This window comes from Triturus cristatus, chromosome 12, assembly GCF_964204655.1.
Source record: "Triturus cristatus chromosome 12, aTriCri1.1, whole genome shotgun sequence".
In the NCBI taxonomy this organism is placed as follows: Eukaryota; Metazoa; Chordata; class Amphibia; order Caudata; family Salamandridae; genus Triturus; species Triturus cristatus.
Window position 1 is genome coordinate 727699752 of NC_140595.1, and position 19200 is coordinate 727718951.

General features: G+C 40.2%; 7 non-coding genes across 7 annotated transcripts; all 7 read left to right on the forward strand.

Moving 5' to 3' along the window:
• The first annotated feature begins 2253 nt into the window (after nucleotides 1–2253).
• Nucleotides 2254–2335, forward strand: TRNAS-AGA (transfer RNA serine (anticodon AGA)). The gene has a single exon. It is a non-coding gene; the product is annotated as a tRNA-Ser (tRNA).
• A 1281-nt stretch (nucleotides 2336–3616) lies between these two features.
• Nucleotides 3617–3688, forward strand: TRNAH-GUG (transfer RNA histidin (anticodon GUG)). Its single transcript has one exon. It is a non-coding gene; the product is annotated as a tRNA-His (tRNA).
• A 2588-nt stretch (nucleotides 3689–6276) lies between these two features.
• TRNAS-AGA (transfer RNA serine (anticodon AGA)) lies at nucleotides 6277–6358 on the forward strand. Its single transcript has one exon. It is a non-coding gene; the product is annotated as a tRNA-Ser (tRNA).
• Nucleotides 6359–7639: 1281 nt separating this feature from the next.
• TRNAH-GUG (transfer RNA histidin (anticodon GUG)) lies at nucleotides 7640–7711 on the forward strand. The gene has a single exon. It is a non-coding gene; the product is annotated as a tRNA-His (tRNA).
• Nucleotides 7712–10299: 2588 nt separating this feature from the next.
• Nucleotides 10300–10381, forward strand: TRNAS-AGA (transfer RNA serine (anticodon AGA)). The gene has a single exon. It is a non-coding gene; the product is annotated as a tRNA-Ser (tRNA).
• A 3941-nt stretch (nucleotides 10382–14322) lies between these two features.
• Nucleotides 14323–14404, forward strand: TRNAS-AGA (transfer RNA serine (anticodon AGA)). Its single transcript has one exon. It is a non-coding gene; the product is annotated as a tRNA-Ser (tRNA).
• A 3941-nt stretch (nucleotides 14405–18345) lies between these two features.
• Nucleotides 18346–18427, forward strand: TRNAS-AGA (transfer RNA serine (anticodon AGA)). The gene has a single exon. It is a non-coding gene; the product is annotated as a tRNA-Ser (tRNA).
• The last annotated feature ends 773 nt before the right edge of the window (nucleotides 18428–19200 follow it).

A 19200-nucleotide genomic window follows, 5' to 3' on the forward strand; every position in this document is an offset into this window, starting at 1 on the left:
ATAGAGCAGTAAGTGCAGAGACATGTTCACTCTCTAAAAGTGGCATTTCTAAAATAGTAAAGTTAAATCCAACCTCACCAGTAAGTAGGATTTTCAATAAATAAATAAAGCTACTCCTCTCCGATATGGAATTACCAAATAAAAAGTATAGGGGAATACACAGAGCTAACCTATGAGAGGGGTAGACCTCACAGTAGTGAAAAATGAAATAGACTGTTTGGTACTTACAGGACACGCGAACCACCAAAGTACATATCTTATTTTTTACTTACATAGCATCATGCACCTAGGACTACCTAGGGCCTACCTTAGGTGTAAATTATATGTAATAAAAGGGGAGTTTAAGGCTTGTCAAGTAGGCTGGGACTCCCCTGGGAGACCCCTAAGTCTATGCCCAGAACCATAACTCTGCCAGTCGAGTACTTACCTAAAAGCCGATAACTCACTTTTCTTCCATAGGCTAACATTCAGTGGTTTCACTTGGAAATTCTTCTAAGTGGTGTGGAGTTTTGGAACTTTAAAATATTCATCTAAAATCAGCCGAACAACGAATTCTGATTTACTCACCTGTTATCAGGAGAGACCTCAGTGCTGCATCTTGGAGCTCAGTACTGACCCTGAAAAGTAATTTTAACCGTACTTACCAGTAACTCGAATTTCCTTCCATGGGATATCATTGCCTGCTTTTTGCTGAAAATTTTCTAAGTGTCGATTTTTGAAACTTACAAATATTCTTTAAAAATCGTACCAACTGTGAAAACGTAATTGTTTACCTGTTTTAGATAGATGTCCCAGTACTGAGCCTAGGAGCCCAGCACTGGATTACAAAAGTAACGAGAACGTACTTTACCCGTAACTTGAATTTTCTTCCATAGGAAACCATTGACTGTTTTTCTGTGAAATTTCTTCTAAGTGTCGATTTTGCAAACATGTAAATATTCCTTAAAAATCGCCTGTATAACTTAAACGCAGTTTCTCAACTGCTTACAGGTGGTACAGTAGTGCTGGATCTAGGATCCAACACTGACCTAGAAAACGTAACCATAACCCCACTTACCTGCTAAGTGAATTTCCTTCCATAGGATAACATTGGTAATTTGATCAGCAAAAGTTTCTAAGTGTCAACTTTTAAAATAGCAAAATATTGCTTAAAAATCACAACAGTAACTAAAACGAATTTACTCACTTGTTTCCAAGAACTGTCCCAGGACTGAATCTAGGATCCAGTCCTGGATTTAGAAAAGTAATCCTGAAAGTAATTAATTGCATATAACTTAAAATTCCCATTGAGCTCAATGTATTATTGTGATTCAAATTGTGTTACCTATTGCAATAAACTGTAACTATGACCTGCAAAAGTCAATTGCCTATTGCAAAGTATTTAACTAAAGCATCTCATTCTGAGAAAGTATATTTTGATACCTATTGTTGGTTCTAAAATAAAACAACAATATCTTTTGTATGCAAACCAATGGCCTAGAGTTCAGTTCTTGAGTGTGTGAGACCATTTGCTGACTGAGTGTGTACAACAAATGTTTTACACTGTACTCTGATACTGCCTTACTGCTCGGCAAGCTACCACTTTAGAGAGTAAGGTTATATCTAACTTTAGCCTCTGCCAAACCTCTGGGGACTGGGGACTCTGTGCACACTGTACCTATTTGGGAACAGTATATACAGAGCCACTTTCTCACAGTAGTGATAAAGTGATTAGGTTCCTACGGCCAACATAAAGATACAGCAAAACGTGAGGTGAAAAGCAAAAAGGTTGCTGGTAGGCCACCTTAAGGATGCCAGGTCTAACAAAAACTGAACTAAGGATAACATGAGTAAAACATCAGGTTTCTCTACTGCATTTGGTGAGACAAGTGGGCCTTCTTTTATCTTCCATTCAAGCAATCTTTGACAGACCCCTTTATTATAGAGCTTTTCAAGGATTAAAGATAAGGCACTTACAAAGGAGTCCCAAATAATCAGAGATGGTTGACTTCTGTAATGTGGGTCGTAGACTAAAAGCAGCACAAAAACAGAGTGCAACAGGGTCCAAAAAACTTGAGTGCCACAAGAGAGTTTGAATGCAAGCGTATCCTTTTACAGATCCAGAGATATACTCATGCAATTTTTATTTTTAGGACAGAACGTGCATGATGAAAAAAACATTGTTTTTAAAAAGCGCATTGCAGAATATCAGTACTTTGATGTGGGAAAACTTCAAAACTTTCAAACAAAATATTTGTAGGCAGCTTACAGCAAGTTGTTGTGGCCGAGTGGTTAAGGCGATGGACTAGAAATCCATTGGGGTATCCCCGCGCAGGTTCGAATCCTGCCAACAACGAGAATCTTTTTATTATCGGCTACAATTTCAGAAGTTAACCTTTAGTATTTCTTCCATTTCAGTTTTATAAATAGGTGGCTTATTTTTGTGTCACTATTGCCTCTCCACATATTTGTTATCGCTACCTCTTTCATGTCTTTGCTACACCTCATTCCTACTTTAGCACTGGTGTAAACGCTTCAAATTATTATACCGTTGCTCTCTCATTCATACCTGCGCATGCACTTGAAAGTTACTTTACCAATAAAAGACGCAAAGAGAGAAATAGAACAAAAGTGCTGGCTGGATTGGCAAACACACTTCATAAAACTGCATTTTCTTTTTGATTCTCCCCCGTGTTACATGCTTAACCTCCCCATGTGTAATTTCTCTTAACCTGCTGTCCCAGGAAGAGAATTTCATGTACAGGCTCTTTCTGTGTTTTTTTCCCTAGTCTGTCTTTCCCATTTCTTAGCTGTGTAACTGTTCCTTTACACGCTCTATTTAAACGCCATCAATCTCATTTGAGCTCCTTGCTCCCGCTTCTGTTTTCTCCACCTCTCATACTGCCAGTTCTCTCTTTCTCTGTGGTTGGTGGCTACTTTCCTGAGCTTCCGAAGCCACGTGGTTCCTGCCTCTTGTTGTCAGACTTGAATTGGAAAAGGAACCATATTAACAAGCCTTTACCACTCACACACGGCGGAAGTTTATACTTTAATTCAGTGAGCTAAGAACAGCGTGTTGTGGGTCCCCTACGAGCCATTGTGCTTGCTTCATCATGATTTGGCACCAGTCATTAGCCGCAGCTCTGCTAATGAGCCACTGAGGTCAGTTTCAATATTTACTCAAAAACATAACCATGCAGCCCACCCCTCAACTGTGTATTTATCTTGCTTTTCTGCTGTTCGTGTGATTAGCTGGGAGGAGCTCACGGCGACATCCTCCCTATAAAAGTGTAGATGGATCACTCTCTAACTCTTTCTTGCTTCACATACAAATGGCTTGAAAGGTGCAGGGAAGATGCAGGTCTAATAGACAGAATAGAAGGCCTGTGCCAGGTGGGTTTCTCTGCATTGGTGTCCCATCACAGGTCCGCAAGTGTAATGTGTGATCTTTGACTCCTGGCATTTCACAAGCAGGCGGCCAGGAAACGGTTTCAGCCTATCAACCACTGAGGAGACGCAGCCTCTGAATGAGGAATGAGGAAGCAATGAATACATCCAGCCTATCACAGGAACAGCCCGGAGTGTTCCGAATTATAAATTCTCCATGTCATTGTATGTAGTTGAGCCCAAGTAGCTCGCCGTGATCGTATAGTGGTTAGTACTCTGCGTTGTGGCCGCAGCAACCTCGGTTCGAATCCGAGTCACGGCATTGTGGTTGGCAATGTCACGGCAGTTGGGTGTTAATTTTACAGAATTAGCAAATGTACCAGTGGTTTTTGTAATATGTCTATTAAAAACAGATCCTTTCAAATATTTAAACCATCTAACAACAAATGATTTAAACTCGCATGATTATAAGCTGTAGCTATAATGTATTTACTTACATAAATTATCGTTCTTGAACCTATTGGGGGTGGAGGGGGAGCGGAGCTCACCCCCCAGGTGCAGTTGAGTGACCTCTGTTGTGGCTCTCTAGAGGGAAGGCACACATTTTGCTGTCACCCAGCCCAATCCAGACGTGTATTGGGGCCAGGTTTCAGGCAAATAGAGCAGTAAGTGCAGAGACATGTTCACTCTCTAAAAGTGGCATTTCTAAAATAGTAAAGTTAAATCCAACCTCACCAGTAAGTAGGATTTTCAATAAATAAATAAAGCTACTCCTCTCCGATATGGAATTACCAAATAAAAAGTATAGGGGAATACACAGAGCTAACCTATGAGAGGGGTAGACCTCACAGTAGTGAAAAATGAAATAGACTGTTTGGTACTTACAGGACACGCGAACCACCAAAGTACATATCTTATTTTTTACTTACATAGCATCATGCACCTAGGACTACCTAGGGCCTACCTTAGGTGTAAATTATATGTAATAAAAGGGGAGTTTAAGGCTTGGCAAGTAGGCTGGGACTCCCCTGGGAGACCCCTGAGTCTATGCCCAGAACCATAACTCTGCCAGTCGAGTACTTACCTAAAAGCCGATAACTCACTTTTCTTCCATCGGCTAACATTGAGTGGTTTCACTTGGAAATTCTTCTAAGTGGTGTGGAGTTTTGGAACTTTAAAATATTCATCTAAAATCAGCCGAACAACGAATTCTGATTTACTCACCTGTTATCAGGAGAGACCTCAGTGCTGCATCTTGGAGCTCAGTACTGACCCTGAAAAGTAATTTTAACCGTACTTACCAGTAACTCGAATTTCCTTCCATGGGATATCATTGCCTGCTTTTTGCTGAAAATTTTCTAAGTGTCGATTTTTGAAACTTACAAATATTCTTTAAAAATCGTACCAACTGTGAAAACGTAATTGTTTACCTGTTTTAGATAGATGTCCCAGTACTGAGCCTAGGAGCCCAGCACTGGATTACAAAAGTAACGAGAACGTACTTTACCCGTAACTTGAATTTTCTTCCATAGGAAACCATTGACTGTTTTTCTGTGAAATTTCTTCTAAGTGTCGATTTTGCAAACATGTAAATATTCCTTAAAAATCGCCTGTATAACTTAAACGCAGTTTCTCAACTGCTTACAGGTGGTACAGTAGTGCTGGATCTAGGATCCAACACTGACCTAGAAAACGTAACCATAACCCCACTTACCTGCTAAGTGAATTTCCTTCCATAGGATAACATTGGTAATTTGATCAGCAAAAGTTTCTAAGTGTCAACTTTTAAAATAGCAAAATATTGCTTAAAAATCACAACAGTAACTAAAACGAATTTACTCACTTGTTTCCAAGAACTGTCCCAGGACTGAATCTAGGATCCAGTCCTGGATTTAGAAAAGTAATCCTGAAAGTAATTAATTGCATATAACTTAAAATTCCCATTGAGCTCAATGTATTATTGTGATTCAAATTGTGTTGCCTATTGCAATAAACTGTAACTATGACCTGCAAAAGTCAATTGCCTATTGCAAAGTATTTAACTAAAGCATCTCATTCTGAGAAAGTATATTTTGATACCTATTGTTGGTTCTAAAATAAAACAACAATATCTTTTGTATGCAAACCAATGGCCTAGAGTTCAGTTCTTGAGTGTGTGAGACCATTTGCTGACTGAGTGTGTACAACAAATGTTTTACACTGTACTCTGATACTGCCTTACTGCTCGGCAAGCTACCACTTTAGAGAGTAAGGTTATATCTAACTTTAGCCTCTGCCAAACCTCTGGGGACTGGGGACTCTGTGCACACTGTACCTATTTGGGAACAGTATATACAGAGCCACTTTCTCACAGTAGTGATAAAGTGATTAGAGTCCTACGGCCAACATAAAGATACAGCAAAACGTGAGGTGAAAAGCAAAAAGGTTGCTGGTAGGCCACCTTAAGGTTGCCAGGTCTAACAAAAACTGAACTAAGGATAACATGAGTAAAACATCAGGTTTCTCTACTGCATTTGGTGAGACAAGTGGGCCTTCTTTTATCTTCCATTCAAGCAATCTTTGACAGACCCCTTTATTATAGAGCTTTTCAAGGATTAAAGATAAGGCACTTACAAAGGAGTCCCAAATAATCAGAGATGGTTGACTTCTGTAATATGGGTCATAGACTAAAAGCAGCACAAAAACAGAGTGCAACAGGGTCCAAAAAACTTGAGTGCCACAAGAGAGTTTGAATGCAAGCGTATCCTTTTACAGATCCAGAGATATACTCATGCAATTTTTATTTTTAGGACAGAACGTGCATGATGAAAAAAACATTGTTTTTAAAAAGCGCATTGCAGAATATCAGTACTTTGATGTGGGAAAACTTCAAAACTTTCAAACAAAATATTTGTAGGCAGCTTACAGCAAGTTGTTGTGGCCGAGTGGTTAAGGCGATGGACTAGAAATCCATTGGGGTATCCCCGCGCAGGTTCGAATCCTGCCAACAACGAGAATCTTTTTATTATCGGCTACAATTTCAGAAGTTAACCTTTAGTATTTCTTCCATTTCAGTTTTATAAATAGGTGGCTTATTTTTGTGTCACTATTGCCTCTCCACATATTTGTTATCGCTACCTCTTTCATGTCTTTGCTACACCTCATTCCTACTTTAGCACTGGTGTAAATGCTTCAAATTATTATACCGTTGCTCTCTCATTCATACCTGCGCATGCACTTGAAAGTTACTTTACCAATAAAAGACGCAAAGAGAGAAATAGAACAAAAGTGCTGGCTGGATTGGCAAACACACTTCATAAAACTGCATTTTCTTTTTTATTCTCCCCCGTGTTACATGCTTAACCTCCCCATGTGTAATTTCTCTTAACCTGCTGTCCCAGGAAGAGAATTTCATGTACAGGCTCTTTCTGTGTTTTTTTCCCTAGTCTGTCTTTCCCATTTCTTAGCTGTGTAACTGTTCCTTTACGCGCTCTATTTAAACGCCATCAATCTCATTTGAGCTCCTTGCTCCCGCTTCTGTTTTCTCCACCTCTCATACTGCCAGTTCTCTCTTTCTCTGTGGTTGGTGGCTACTTTCCTGAGCTTCCGAAGCCACGTGGTTCCTGCCTCTTGTTGTCAGACTTGAATTGGAAAAGGAACCATATTAACAAGCCTTTACCACTCACACACGGCGGAAGTTTATACTTTAATTCAGTGAGCTAAGAAAAGCGTGTTGTGGGTCCCCTACGAGCCATTGTGCTTGCTTCATCATGATTTGGCACCAGTCATTAGCCGCAGCTCTGCTAATGAGCCACTGATGTCAGTTTCAATATTTACTCAAAAACATAAAAATGCAGCCCACCCCTCAACTGTGTATTTATCTTGCTTTTCTGCTGTTCGTGTGATTAGCTGGGAGGAGCTCACGGCGACATCCTCCCTATAAAAGTGTAGATGGATCACTCTCTAACTCTTTCTTGCTTCACATACAAATGGCTTGAAAGGTGCAGGGAAGATGCAGGTCTAATAGACAGAATAGAAGGCCTGTGCCAGGTGGGTTTCTCTGCATTGGTGTCCCATCACAGGTCCGCAAGTGTAATGTGTGATCTTTGACTCCTGGCATTTCACAAGCAGGCGGCCAGGAAACGGTTTCAGCCTATCAACCACTGAGGAGACGCAGCCTCTGAATGAGGAATGAGGAAGCAATGAATACATCCAGCCTATCACAGGAACAGCCCTGAGTGTTCCGAATTATAAATTCTCCATGTCATTGTATGTCGTTGAGCCCAAGTAGCTCGCCGTGATCGTATAGTGGTTAGTACTCTGCGTTGTGGCCGCAGCAACCTCGGTTCGAATCCGAGTCACGGCATTGTGGTTGGCAATGTCACGGCAGTTGGGTGTTAATTTTACAGAATTAGCAAATGTACCAGTGGTTTTTGTAAAATGTCTATTAAAAACAGATCCTTTCAAATATTTAAACCATCTAACAACAAATGATTTAAACTTGCATGATTATAAGCTGTAGCTATAATGTATTTACTTACATAAATTATCGTTCTTGAACCTATTGGGGGTGGAGGGGGAGCTGAGCTCACCCCCCAGGTGCAGTTGAGTGACCTGTGTTGTGGCTCTCTAGAGGGAAGGCACAAATTTTGCTGTCACCCAGCCCAATCCAGACGTGTATTGGGGCCAGGTTTCAGGCAAATAGAGCAGTAAGTGCAGATACATGTTCACTCTCTAAAAGTGGCATTTCTAAAATAGTAAAGTTAAATCCAACCTCACCAGTAAGTAGGATTTTCAATAAATAAATAAAGCTACTCCTCTCCGATATGGAATTACCAAATAAAAAGTATAGGGGAATACACAGAGCTAACCTATGAGACGGGTAGACCTCACAGTAGTGAAAAATGAAATAGACTGTTTGGTACTTACAGGACACGCGAACCACCAAAGTACATATCTTATTTTTTACTTACATAGCATCATGCACCTAGGACTACCTAGGGCCTACCTTAGGTGTAAATTATATGTAATAAAAGGGGAGTTTAAGGCTTGGCAAGTAGGCTGGGACTCCCCTGGGAGACCCCTGAGTCTATTCCCAGAACCATAACTCTGCCAGTCGAGTACTTACCTAAAAGCCGATAACTCACTTTTCTTCCATAGGCTAACATTGAGTGGTTTCACTTGGAAATTCTTCTAAGTGGTGTGGAGTTTTGGAACTTTAAAATATTCATCTAAAATCAGCCGAACAACGAATTCTGATTTACTCACCTGTTATCAGGAGAGACCTCAGTGCTGCATCTTGGAGCTCAGTACTGACCCTGAAAAGTAATTTTAACCGTACTTACCAGTAACTCGAATTTCCTTCCATGGGATATCATTGCCTGCTTTTTGCTGAACATTTTCTAAGTGTCGATTTTTGAAACTTACAAATATTCTTTAAAAATCGTACCAACTGTGAAAACGTAATTGTTTACCTGTTTTAGATAGATGTCCCAGTACTGAGCCTAGGAGCCCAGCACTGGATTACAAAAGTAACGAGAACGTACTTTACCCGTAACTTGAATTTTCTTCCATAGGAAACCATTGACTGTTTTTCTGTGAAATTTCTTCTAAGTGTCGATTTTGCAAACATGTAAATATTCCTTAAAAATCGCCTGTATAACTTAAACGCAGTTTCTCAACTGCTTACAGGTGGTACAGTAGTGCTGGATCTAGGATCCAACACTGACCTAGAAAACGTAACCATAACCCCACTTACCTGCTAAGTGAATTTCCTTCCATAGGATAACATTGGTAATTTGATCAGCAAAAGTTTCTAAGTGTCAACTTTTAAAATAGCAAAATATTGCTTAAAAATCACAACAGTAACTAAAACGAATTTACTCACTTGTTTCCAAGAACTGTCCCAGGACTGAATCTAGGATCCAGTCCTGGATTTAGAAAAGTAATCCTGAAAGTAATTAATTGCATATAACTTAAAATTCCCATTGAGCTCAATGTATTATTGTGATTCAAATTGTGTTGCCTATTGCAATAAACTGTAACTATGACCTGCAAAAGTCAATTGCCTATTGCAAAGTATTTAACTAAAGCATCTCATTCTGAGAAAGTATATTTTGATACCTATTGTTGGTTCTAAAATAAAACAACAATATCTTTTGTATGCAAACCAATGGCCTAGAGTTCAGTTCTTGAGTGTGTGAGACCATTTGCTGACTGAGTGTGTACAACAAATGTTTTACACTGTACTCTGATACTGCCTTACTGCTCGGCAAGCTACCACTTTAGAGAGTAAGGTTATATCTAACTTTAGCCTCTGCCAAACCTCTGGGGACTGGGGACTCTGTGCACACTGCACCTATTTGGGAACAGTATATACAGAGCCACTTTCTCACAGTAGTGATAAAGTGATTAGAGTCCTAAGGCCAACATAAAGATACAGCAAAACGTGAGGTGAAAAGCAAAAAGGTTGCTGGTAGGCCACCTTAAGGATGCCAGGTCTAACAAAAACTGAACTAAGGATAACATGAGTAAAACATCAGGTTTCTCTACTGCATTTGGTGAGACAAGTGGGCCTTCTTTTATCTTCCATTCAAGCAATCTTTGAAAGACCCCTTTATTATAAAGCTTTTCAAGGATTAAAGATAAGGCACTTACAAAGGAGTCCCAAATACTCAGAGATGGTTGACTTCTGTAATATGGGTCGTAGACTAAAAGCAGCCCAAAAACAGAGTGCAACAGGGTCCAAAAAACTTGAGTGCCACAAGAGAGTTTGAAAGCAAGCGTATCCTTTTACAGATCCAGAGATATACTCATGCAATTTTTATTTTTAGGACAGAACGTGCATGATGAAAAAAACATTGTTTTTAAAAAGCGCATTGCAGAATATCAGTACTTTGATGTGGGAAAACTTCAAAACTTTCAAACAAAATATTTGTAGGTAGCTTACAGCAAGTTGTTGTGGCCGAGTGGTTAAGGCGAGGGACTAGAAATCCATTGGGGTATCCCCGCGCAGGTTCGAATCCTGCCAACAACGAGAATCTTTTTATTATCGGCTACAATTTCAGAAGTTAACCTTTAGTATTTCTTCCATTTCAGTTTTATAAATAGGTGGCTTATTTTTGTGTCACTATTGCCTCTCCACATATTTGTTATCGCTACCTCTTTCATGTCTTTGCTACACCTCATTCCTACTTTAGCACTGGTGTAAACGCTTCAAATTATTATACCGTTGCTCTCTCATTCATACCTGCGCATGCACTTGAAAGTTACTTTACCAATAAAAGACGCAAAGAGAGAAATAGAACAAAAGTGCTGGCTGGATTGGCAAACACACTTCATAAAACTGCATTTTCTTTTTTATTCTCCCCCGTGTTACATGCTTAACCTCCCCATGTGTAATTTCTCTTAACCTGCTGTCCCAGGAAGAGAATTTCATGTACAGGCTCTTTCTGTGTTTTTTTCCCTAGTCTGTCTTTCCCATTTCTTAGCTGTGTAACTGTTCCTTTACGCGCTCTATTTAAACGCCATCAATCTCATTTGAGCTCCTTGCTCCCGCTTCTGTTTTCTCCACCTCTCATACTGCCAGTTCTCTCTTTCTCTGTGGTTGGTGGCTACTTTCCTGAGCTTCCGAAGCCACGTGGTTCCTGCCTCTTGTTGTCAGACTTGAATTGGAAAAGGAACCATATTAACAAGCCTTTACCACTCACACACGGCGGAAGTTTATACTTTAATTCAGTGAGCTAAGAAAAGCGTGTTGTTGGTCCCCTACGAGCCATTGTGCTTGCTTCATCATGATTTGGCACCAGTCATTAGCCGCAGCTCTGCTAATGAGCCACTGAGGTCAGTTTCAATATTTACTCAAAAACATAACCATACAGCCCACCCCTCAACTGTGTATTTATCTTGCTTTTCTGCTGTTCGTGTGATTAGCTGGGAGGAGCTCACGGCGACATCCACCCTATAAAAGTGTAGATGGATCACTCTCTAACTCTTTCTTGCTTCACATACAAATGGCTTGAAAGGTGCAGGGAAGATGCAGGTCTAATAGACAGAATAGAAGGCCTGTGCCAGGTGGGTTTCTCTGCATTGGTGTCCCATCACAGGTCCGCAAGTGTAATGTGTGATCTTTGACTCCTGGCATTTCACAAGCAGGCGGCCAGGAAACGGTTTCAGCCTATCAACCACTGAGGAGACGCAGCCTCTGAATGAGGAATGAGGAAGCAATGAATACATCCAGCCTATCACAGGAACAGCCCTGAGTGTTCCGAATTATAAATTCTCCATGTCATTGTATGTCGTTGAGCCCAAGTAGCTCGCCGTGATCGTTTAGTGGTTAGTACTCTGCGTTGTGGCCGCAGCAACCTCGGTTCGAATCCGAGTCACGGCATTGTGGTTGGCAATGTCACGGCAGTTGGGTGTTAATTTTACAGAATTAGCAAATGTACCAGTGGTTTTTGTAAAATGTCTATTAAAAACAGATCCTTTCAAATATTTAAACCATCTAACAACAAATGATTTAAACTCGCATGATTATAAGCTGTAGCTATAATGTATTTACTTACATAAATTATCGTTCTTGAACCTATTGGGGGTGGAGGGGGAGCTGAGCTCACCCCCCAGGTGCAGTTGAGTGACCTGTGTTGTGGCTCTCTAGAGGGAAGGCACACATTTTGCTGTCACCCAGCCCAATCCAGACGTGTATTGGGGCCAGGTTTCAGGCAAATAGAGCAGTAAGTGCAGAGATATGTTCACTCTCTAAAAGTGGCATTTCTAAAATAGTAAAGTTAAATCCAACCTCACCAGTAAGTAGGATTTTCAATAAATAAATAAAGCTACTCCTCTCCGATATGGAATTACCAAATTAAAAGTATAGGGGAATACACAGAGCTAACCTATGAGAGGGGTAGACCTCACAGTAGTGAAAAATGAAATAGACTGTTTGGTACTTACAGGACACGCGAACCACCAAAGTACATAGCTTATTTTTTACTTACATAGCATCATGCACCTAGGACTACCTAGGGCCTACCTTAGGTGTCAATTATATGTAATAAAAGGGGAGTTTAAGGCTTGGCAAGTAGGCTGGGACTCCCCTGGGAGACCCCTGAGTCTATGCCCAGAACCATAAATCTGCCAGTCGAGTACTTACCTAAAAGCCGATAACTCACTTTTCTTCCATAGGCTAACATTGAGTGGTTTCACTTGGAAATTCTTCTAAGTGGTGTGGAGTTTTGGAACTTTAAAATATTCATCTAAAATCAGCCGAACAACGAATTCTGATTTACTCACCTGTTATCAGGAGAGACCTCAGTGCTGCATCTTGGAGCTCGGTACTGACCCTGAAAAATAATTTTAACCGTACTTACCAGTAACTCGAATTTCCTTCCATGGGATATCATTGCCTGCTTTTTGCTGAAAATTTTCTAAGTGTCGATTTTTGAAACTTACAAATATTCTTTAAAAATCGTACCAACTGTGAAAACGTAATTGTTTACCTGTTTTAGATAGATGTCCCAGTACTGAGCCTAGGAGCCCAGCACTGGATTACAAAAGTAACGAGAACGTACTTTACCCGTAACTTGAATTTTCTTCCATAGGAAACCATTGACTGTTTTTCTGTGAAATTTCTTCTAAGTGTCGATTTTGCAAACATGTAAATATTCCTTAAAAATCGCCTGTATAACTTAAACGCCGTTTCTCAACTGCTTACAGGTGGTACAGTAGTGCTGGATCTAGGATCCAACACTGACCTAGAAAAAGTAACCATAATCCCACTTACCTGCTAAGTGAATTTCCTTCCATAGGATAACGTTGGTATTTTGATCAGCAAAAGTTTCTAAGTGTCAACTTTTAAAATAGCAAAATATTGCTTAAAAATCACAACAGTAACTAAAACGAATTTACTCACTTGTTTCCAAGAACTGTCCCAGGACTGAATCTAGGATCCAGTCCTGGATTTAGAAAAGTAATCCTGAAAGTAATTAATTGCATATAACTTAAAATTCCCATTGAGCTCAATGTATTATTGTGATTCAAATTGTGTTGCCTATTGCAATAAACTGTAACTATGACCTGCAAAAGTCAATTGCCTATTGCAAAGTATTTAACTAAAGCGTCTCATTCTGAGAAAGTATATTTTGATACCTATTGTTGGTTCTAAAATAAAACAACAATATCTTTTGTATGCAAACCAATGGCCTAGAGTTCAGTTCTTGAGTGTGTGAGACCATTTGCTGACTGAGTGTGTACAACAAATGTTTTACACTGTACTCTGATACTGCCTTACTGCTCGGCAAGCTACCACTTTAGAGAGTAAGGTTATATCTAACTTTAGCCTCTGCCAAACCTCTGGGGACTGGGGACTCTGTGCACACTGTACCTATTTGGGAACAGTATATACAGAGCCACTTTCTCACAGTAGTGATAAAGTGATTAGAGTCCTACGGCCAACATAAAGATACAGCAAAACGTGAGGTGAAAAGCAAAAAGGTTGCTGGTAGGCCACCTTAAGGATGCCAGGTCTAACAAAAACTGAACTAAGGATAACATGAGTAAAACATCAGGTTTCTCTACTGCATTTGGTGAGACAAGTGGGCCTTCTTTTATCTTCCATTCAAGCAATCTTTGACAGACCCCTTTATTATAGAGCTTTTCAAGGATTAAAGATAAGGCACTTACAAAGGAGTCCCAAATACTCAGAGATGGTTGACTTCTGTAATATGGGTCGTAGACTAAAAGCAGCGCAAAAACAGAGTGCAACAGGGTCCAAAAAACTTGAGTGCCACAAGAGAGTTTGAATGCAAGCGTATCCTTTTACAGATCCAGAGATATACTCATGCAATTTTTGTTTTTAGGACAGAACGTGCATGATGAAAAAAACATTGTTTTTAAAAAGCGCATTGCAGAATATCAGAACTTTGATGTGGGAAAACTTCAAAACTTTCAAACAAAATATTTGTAGGCAGCTTACAGCAAGTTGTTGTGGCCGAGTGGTTAAGGCGATGGACTAGAAATCCATTGGGGTATCCCCGCGCAGGTTCGAATCCTGCCAACAACGAGAATCTTTTTATTATCGGCTACAATTTCAGAAGTTAACCTTTAGTATTTCTTCCATTTCAGTTTTATAAATAGGTGGCTTATTTTTATGTCACTATTGCCTCTCCACATATTTGTTATCGCTACCTCTTTCATGTCTTTGCTACACCTCATTCCTACTTTAGCACTGGTGTAAACGCTTCAAATTATTATACGGTTGCTCTCTCATTCATACCTGCGCATGCACTTGAAAGTTACTTTACCAATAAAAGACGCAAAGAGAGAAATAGAACAAAAGTGCTGGCTGGATTGGCAAACACACTTCATAAAACTGCATTTTCTTTTTTATTCTCCCCCGTGTTACATGCTTAACCTCCCTATGTGTAATTTCTCTTAACCTGCTGTCCCAGGAAGAGAATTTCATCTACAGGCTCTTTCTGTGTTTTTTTCCCTAGTCTGTCTTTCCCATTTCTTAGCTGTGTAACTGTTCCTTTACGCGCTCTATTTAAACGCCATCAATCTCATTTGAGCTCCTTGCTCCCGCTTCTGTTTTCTCCACCTCTCATACTGCCAGTTCTCTCTTTCTCTGTGGTTGGTGGCTACTTTCCTGAGCTTCCGAAGCCACGTGGTTCCTGCCTCTTGTTGTCAGACTTGAATTGGAAAAGGAACCATATTAACAAGCCTTTACCACTCACACACGGCGGAAGTTTATACTTTAATTCAGTGAGCTAAGAAAAGCGTGTTGTGGGTCCCCTACGAGCCATGGTGCTTGCTTCATCATGATTTGGCACCAGTCATTAGCCGCAGCTCTGCTAATGAGCCACTGAAGTCAGTTTCAATATTTACTCAAAAACATAACCATGCAGCCCACCCCTCAACTGTGTATTTATCTTGCTTTTCTGCTGTTCGTGTGATTAGCTGGGAGGAGCTCACGGCGACATCCTCCCTATAAAAGTGTAGATGGATCACTCTCTAACTCTTTCTTGCTTCACATACAAATGGCTTGAAAGGTGCAGGGAAGATGCAGGTCTAATAGACAGAATAGAAGGTCTGTGCCAGGTGGGTTTCTCTGCATTGGTGTCCCATCACAGGTCCGCAAGTGTAATGTGTGATCTTTGACTCCTGGCATTTCACAAGCAGGCGGCCAGGAAACGGTTTCAGCCTATCAACCACTGAGGAGACGCAGCCTCTGAATGAGGAATGAGGAAGCAATGAATACATCCAGCCTATCACAGGAACAGCCCTGAGTGTTCCGAATTATAAATTCTCCATGTCATTGTATGTCGTTGAGCCCAAGTAGCTCGCTGTGATCGTATAGTGGTTAGTACTCTGCGTTGTGGCCGCAGCAACCTCGGTTCGGATCCGAGTCACGGCATTGTGGTTGGCAATGTCACGGCAGTTGGGTGTTAATTTTACAGAATTAGCAAATGTACCAGTGGTTTTTGTAAAATGTCTATTAAAAACAGATCCTTTCAAATATTTAAACCATCTAACAACAAATGATTTAAACTTGCATGATTATAAGCTGTAGCTATAATGTATTTACTTACATAAATTATCGTTCTTGAACCTATTGGGGGTGGAGGGGGAGCGGAGCTCACCCCCCAGGAGCAGTTGAGTGACCTGTGTTGTGGCTCTCTAGAGGGAAGGCACAAATTTTGCTGTCACCCAGCCCAATCCAGACGTGTATTGGGGCCAGGTTTCAGGCAAATAGAGCAGTAAGTGCAGAGACATGTTCACTCTCTAAAAGTGGCATTTCTAAAATAGTAAAGTTAAATCCAACCTCACCAGTAAGTAGGATTTTCAATAAATAAATAAAGCTACTCCTCTCCGATATGGAATTACCAAATAAAAAGTATAGGGGAATACACAGAGCTAACCTATGAGAGGGGTAGACCTCACAGTAGTGAAAAATGAAATAGACTGTTTGGTACTTACAGGACACGCGAACCACCAAAGTACATATCTTATTTTTTACTTACATAGCATCATGCACCTAGGACTACCTAGGGCCTACCTTAGGTGTAAATTATATGTAATAAAAGAGGAGTTTAAGGCTTGGCAAGTAGGCTGGGACTCCCCTGGGAGACCCCTGAGTCTATTCCCAGAACCATAACTCTGCCAGTCGAGTACTTACCTAAAAGCCGATAACTCACTTTTCTTCCATAGGCTAACATTGAGTGGTTTCACTTGGAAATTCTTCTAAGTGGTGTGGAGTTTTGGAACTTTAAAATATTCATCTAAAATCAGCCGAACAACGAATTCTGATTTACTCACCTGTTATCAGGAGAGACCTCAGTGCTGCATCTTGGAGCTCAGTACTGACCCTGAAAAGTAATTTTAACCGTACTTACCAGTAACTCGAATTTCCTTCCATGGGATATCATTGCCTGCTTTTTGCTGAACATTTTCTAAGTGTCGATTTTTGAAACTTACAAATATTCTTTAAAAATCGTACCAACTGTGAAAACGTAATTGTTTACCTGTTTTAGATAGATGTCCCAGTACTGAGCCTAGGAGCCCAGCACTGGATTACAAAAGTAACGAGAACGTACTTTACCCGTAACTTGAATTTTCTTCCATAGGAAACCATTGACTGTTTTTCTGTGAAATTTCTTCTAAGTGTCGATTTTGCAAACATGTAAATATTCCTTAAAAATCGCCTGTATAACTTAAAAGCAGTTTCTCAACTGCTTACAGGTGGTACAGTAGTGCTGGATCTAGGATCCAACACTGACCTAGAAAAAGTTACCATAACCCCACTTACCTGCTAAGTGAATTTCCTTCCATAGGATAACATTGGTAATTTGATCAGCAAAAGTTTCTAAGTGTCAACTTTTAAAATAGCAAAATATTGCTTAAAAATCACAACAGTAACTAAAACGAATTTACTCACTTGTTTCCAAGAACTGTCCCAGGACTGAATCTAGGATCCAGTCCTGGATTTAGAAAAGTAATCCTGAAAGTAATTAATTGCATATAACTTAAAATTCCCATTGAGCTCAATGTATTATTGTGATTCAAATTGTGTTGCCTATTGCAATAAACTGTAACTATGACCTGCAAAAGTCAATTGCCTATTGCAAAGTATTTAACTAAAGCATCTCATTCTGAGAAAGTATATTTTGATACCTATTGTTGGTTCTAAAATAAAACAACAATATCTTTTGTATGCAAACCAATGGCCTAGAGTTCAGTTCTTGAGTGTGTGAGACCATTTGCTGACTGAGTGTGTACAACAAATGTTTTACACTGTACTCTGATACTGCCTTACTGCTCGGCAAGCTACCGCTTTAGAGAGTAAGGTTATATCTAACTTTAGCCTCTGCCAAACCTCTGGGGACTGGGGACTCTGTGCACACTGTACCTATTTGGGAACAGTATATACAGAGCCACTTTCTCACAGTAGTGATAAAGTGATTAGAGTCCTAAGGCCAACATAAAGATACAGCAAAACGTGAGGTGAAAAGCAAAAAGGTTGCTGGTAGGCCACCTTAAGGATGCCAGGTCTAACAAAAACTGAACTAAGGATAACATGAGTAAAACATCAGGTTTCTCTACTGCATTTGGTGAGACAAGTGGGCCTTCTTTTATCTTCCATTCAAGCAATCTTTGACAGACCCCTTTATTATAAAGCTTTTCAAGGATTAAAGATAAGGCACTTACAAAGGAGTCCCAAATACTCAGAGATGGTTGACTTCTGTAATATGGGTCGTAGACTAAAAGCAGCGCAAAAACAGAGTGCAACAGGGTCCAAAAAACTTGAGTGCCACAAGAGAGTTTGAATGCAAGCGTATCCTTTTACAGATCCAGAGATATACTCATGCAATTTTTGTTTTTAGGACAGAACGTGCATGATGAAAAAAACATTGTTTTTAAAAAGCGCATTGCAGAATATCAGTACTATGATGTGGGAAAACTTCAAAACTTTCAAACAAAATATTTGTAGGCAGCTTACAGCAAGTTGTTGTGGCCGAGTGGTTAAGGCGATGGACTAGAAATCCATTGGGGTATCCCCGCGCAGGTTCGAATCCTGCCAACAACGAGAATCTTTTTATTATCGGCTACAATTTCAGAAGTTAACCTTTAGTATTTCTTCCATTTCAGTTTTATAAATAGGTGGCTTATTTTTGTGTCACTATTGCCTCTCCACATATTTGTTATCGCTACCTCTTTCATGTCTTTGCTACACCTCATTCCTACTTTAGCACTGGTGTAAACGCTTCAAATTATTATACGGTTGCTCTCTCATTCATACCTGCGCATGCACTTGAAAGTTACTTTACCAATAAAAGACGCAAAGAGAGAAATAGAACAAAAGTGCTGGCTGGATTGGCAAACACACTTCATAAAACTGCATTTTCTTTTTTATTCTCCCCCGTGTTACATGCTTAACCTCCCCATGTGTAATTTCTCTTAACCTGCTGTCCCAGGAAGAGAATTTCATCTACAGGCTCTTTCTGTGTTTTTTTCCCTAGTCTGTCTTTCCCATTTCTTAGCTGTGTAACTGTTCCTTTACGCGCTCTATTTAAACGCCATCAATCTCATTTGAGCTCCTTGCTCCCGCTTCTGTTTTCTCCACCTCTCATACTGCCAGTTCTCTCTTTCTCTGTGGTTGGTGGCTACTTTCCTGAGCTTCCGAAGCCACGTGGTTCCTGCCTCTTGTTGTCAGACTTGAATTGGAAAAGGAACCATATTAACAAGCCTTTACCACTCACACACGGCGGAAGTTTATACTTTAATTCAGTGAGCTAAGAAAAGCGTGTTGTGGGTCCCCTACGAGCCATTGTGCTTGCTTCATCATGATTTGGCACCAGT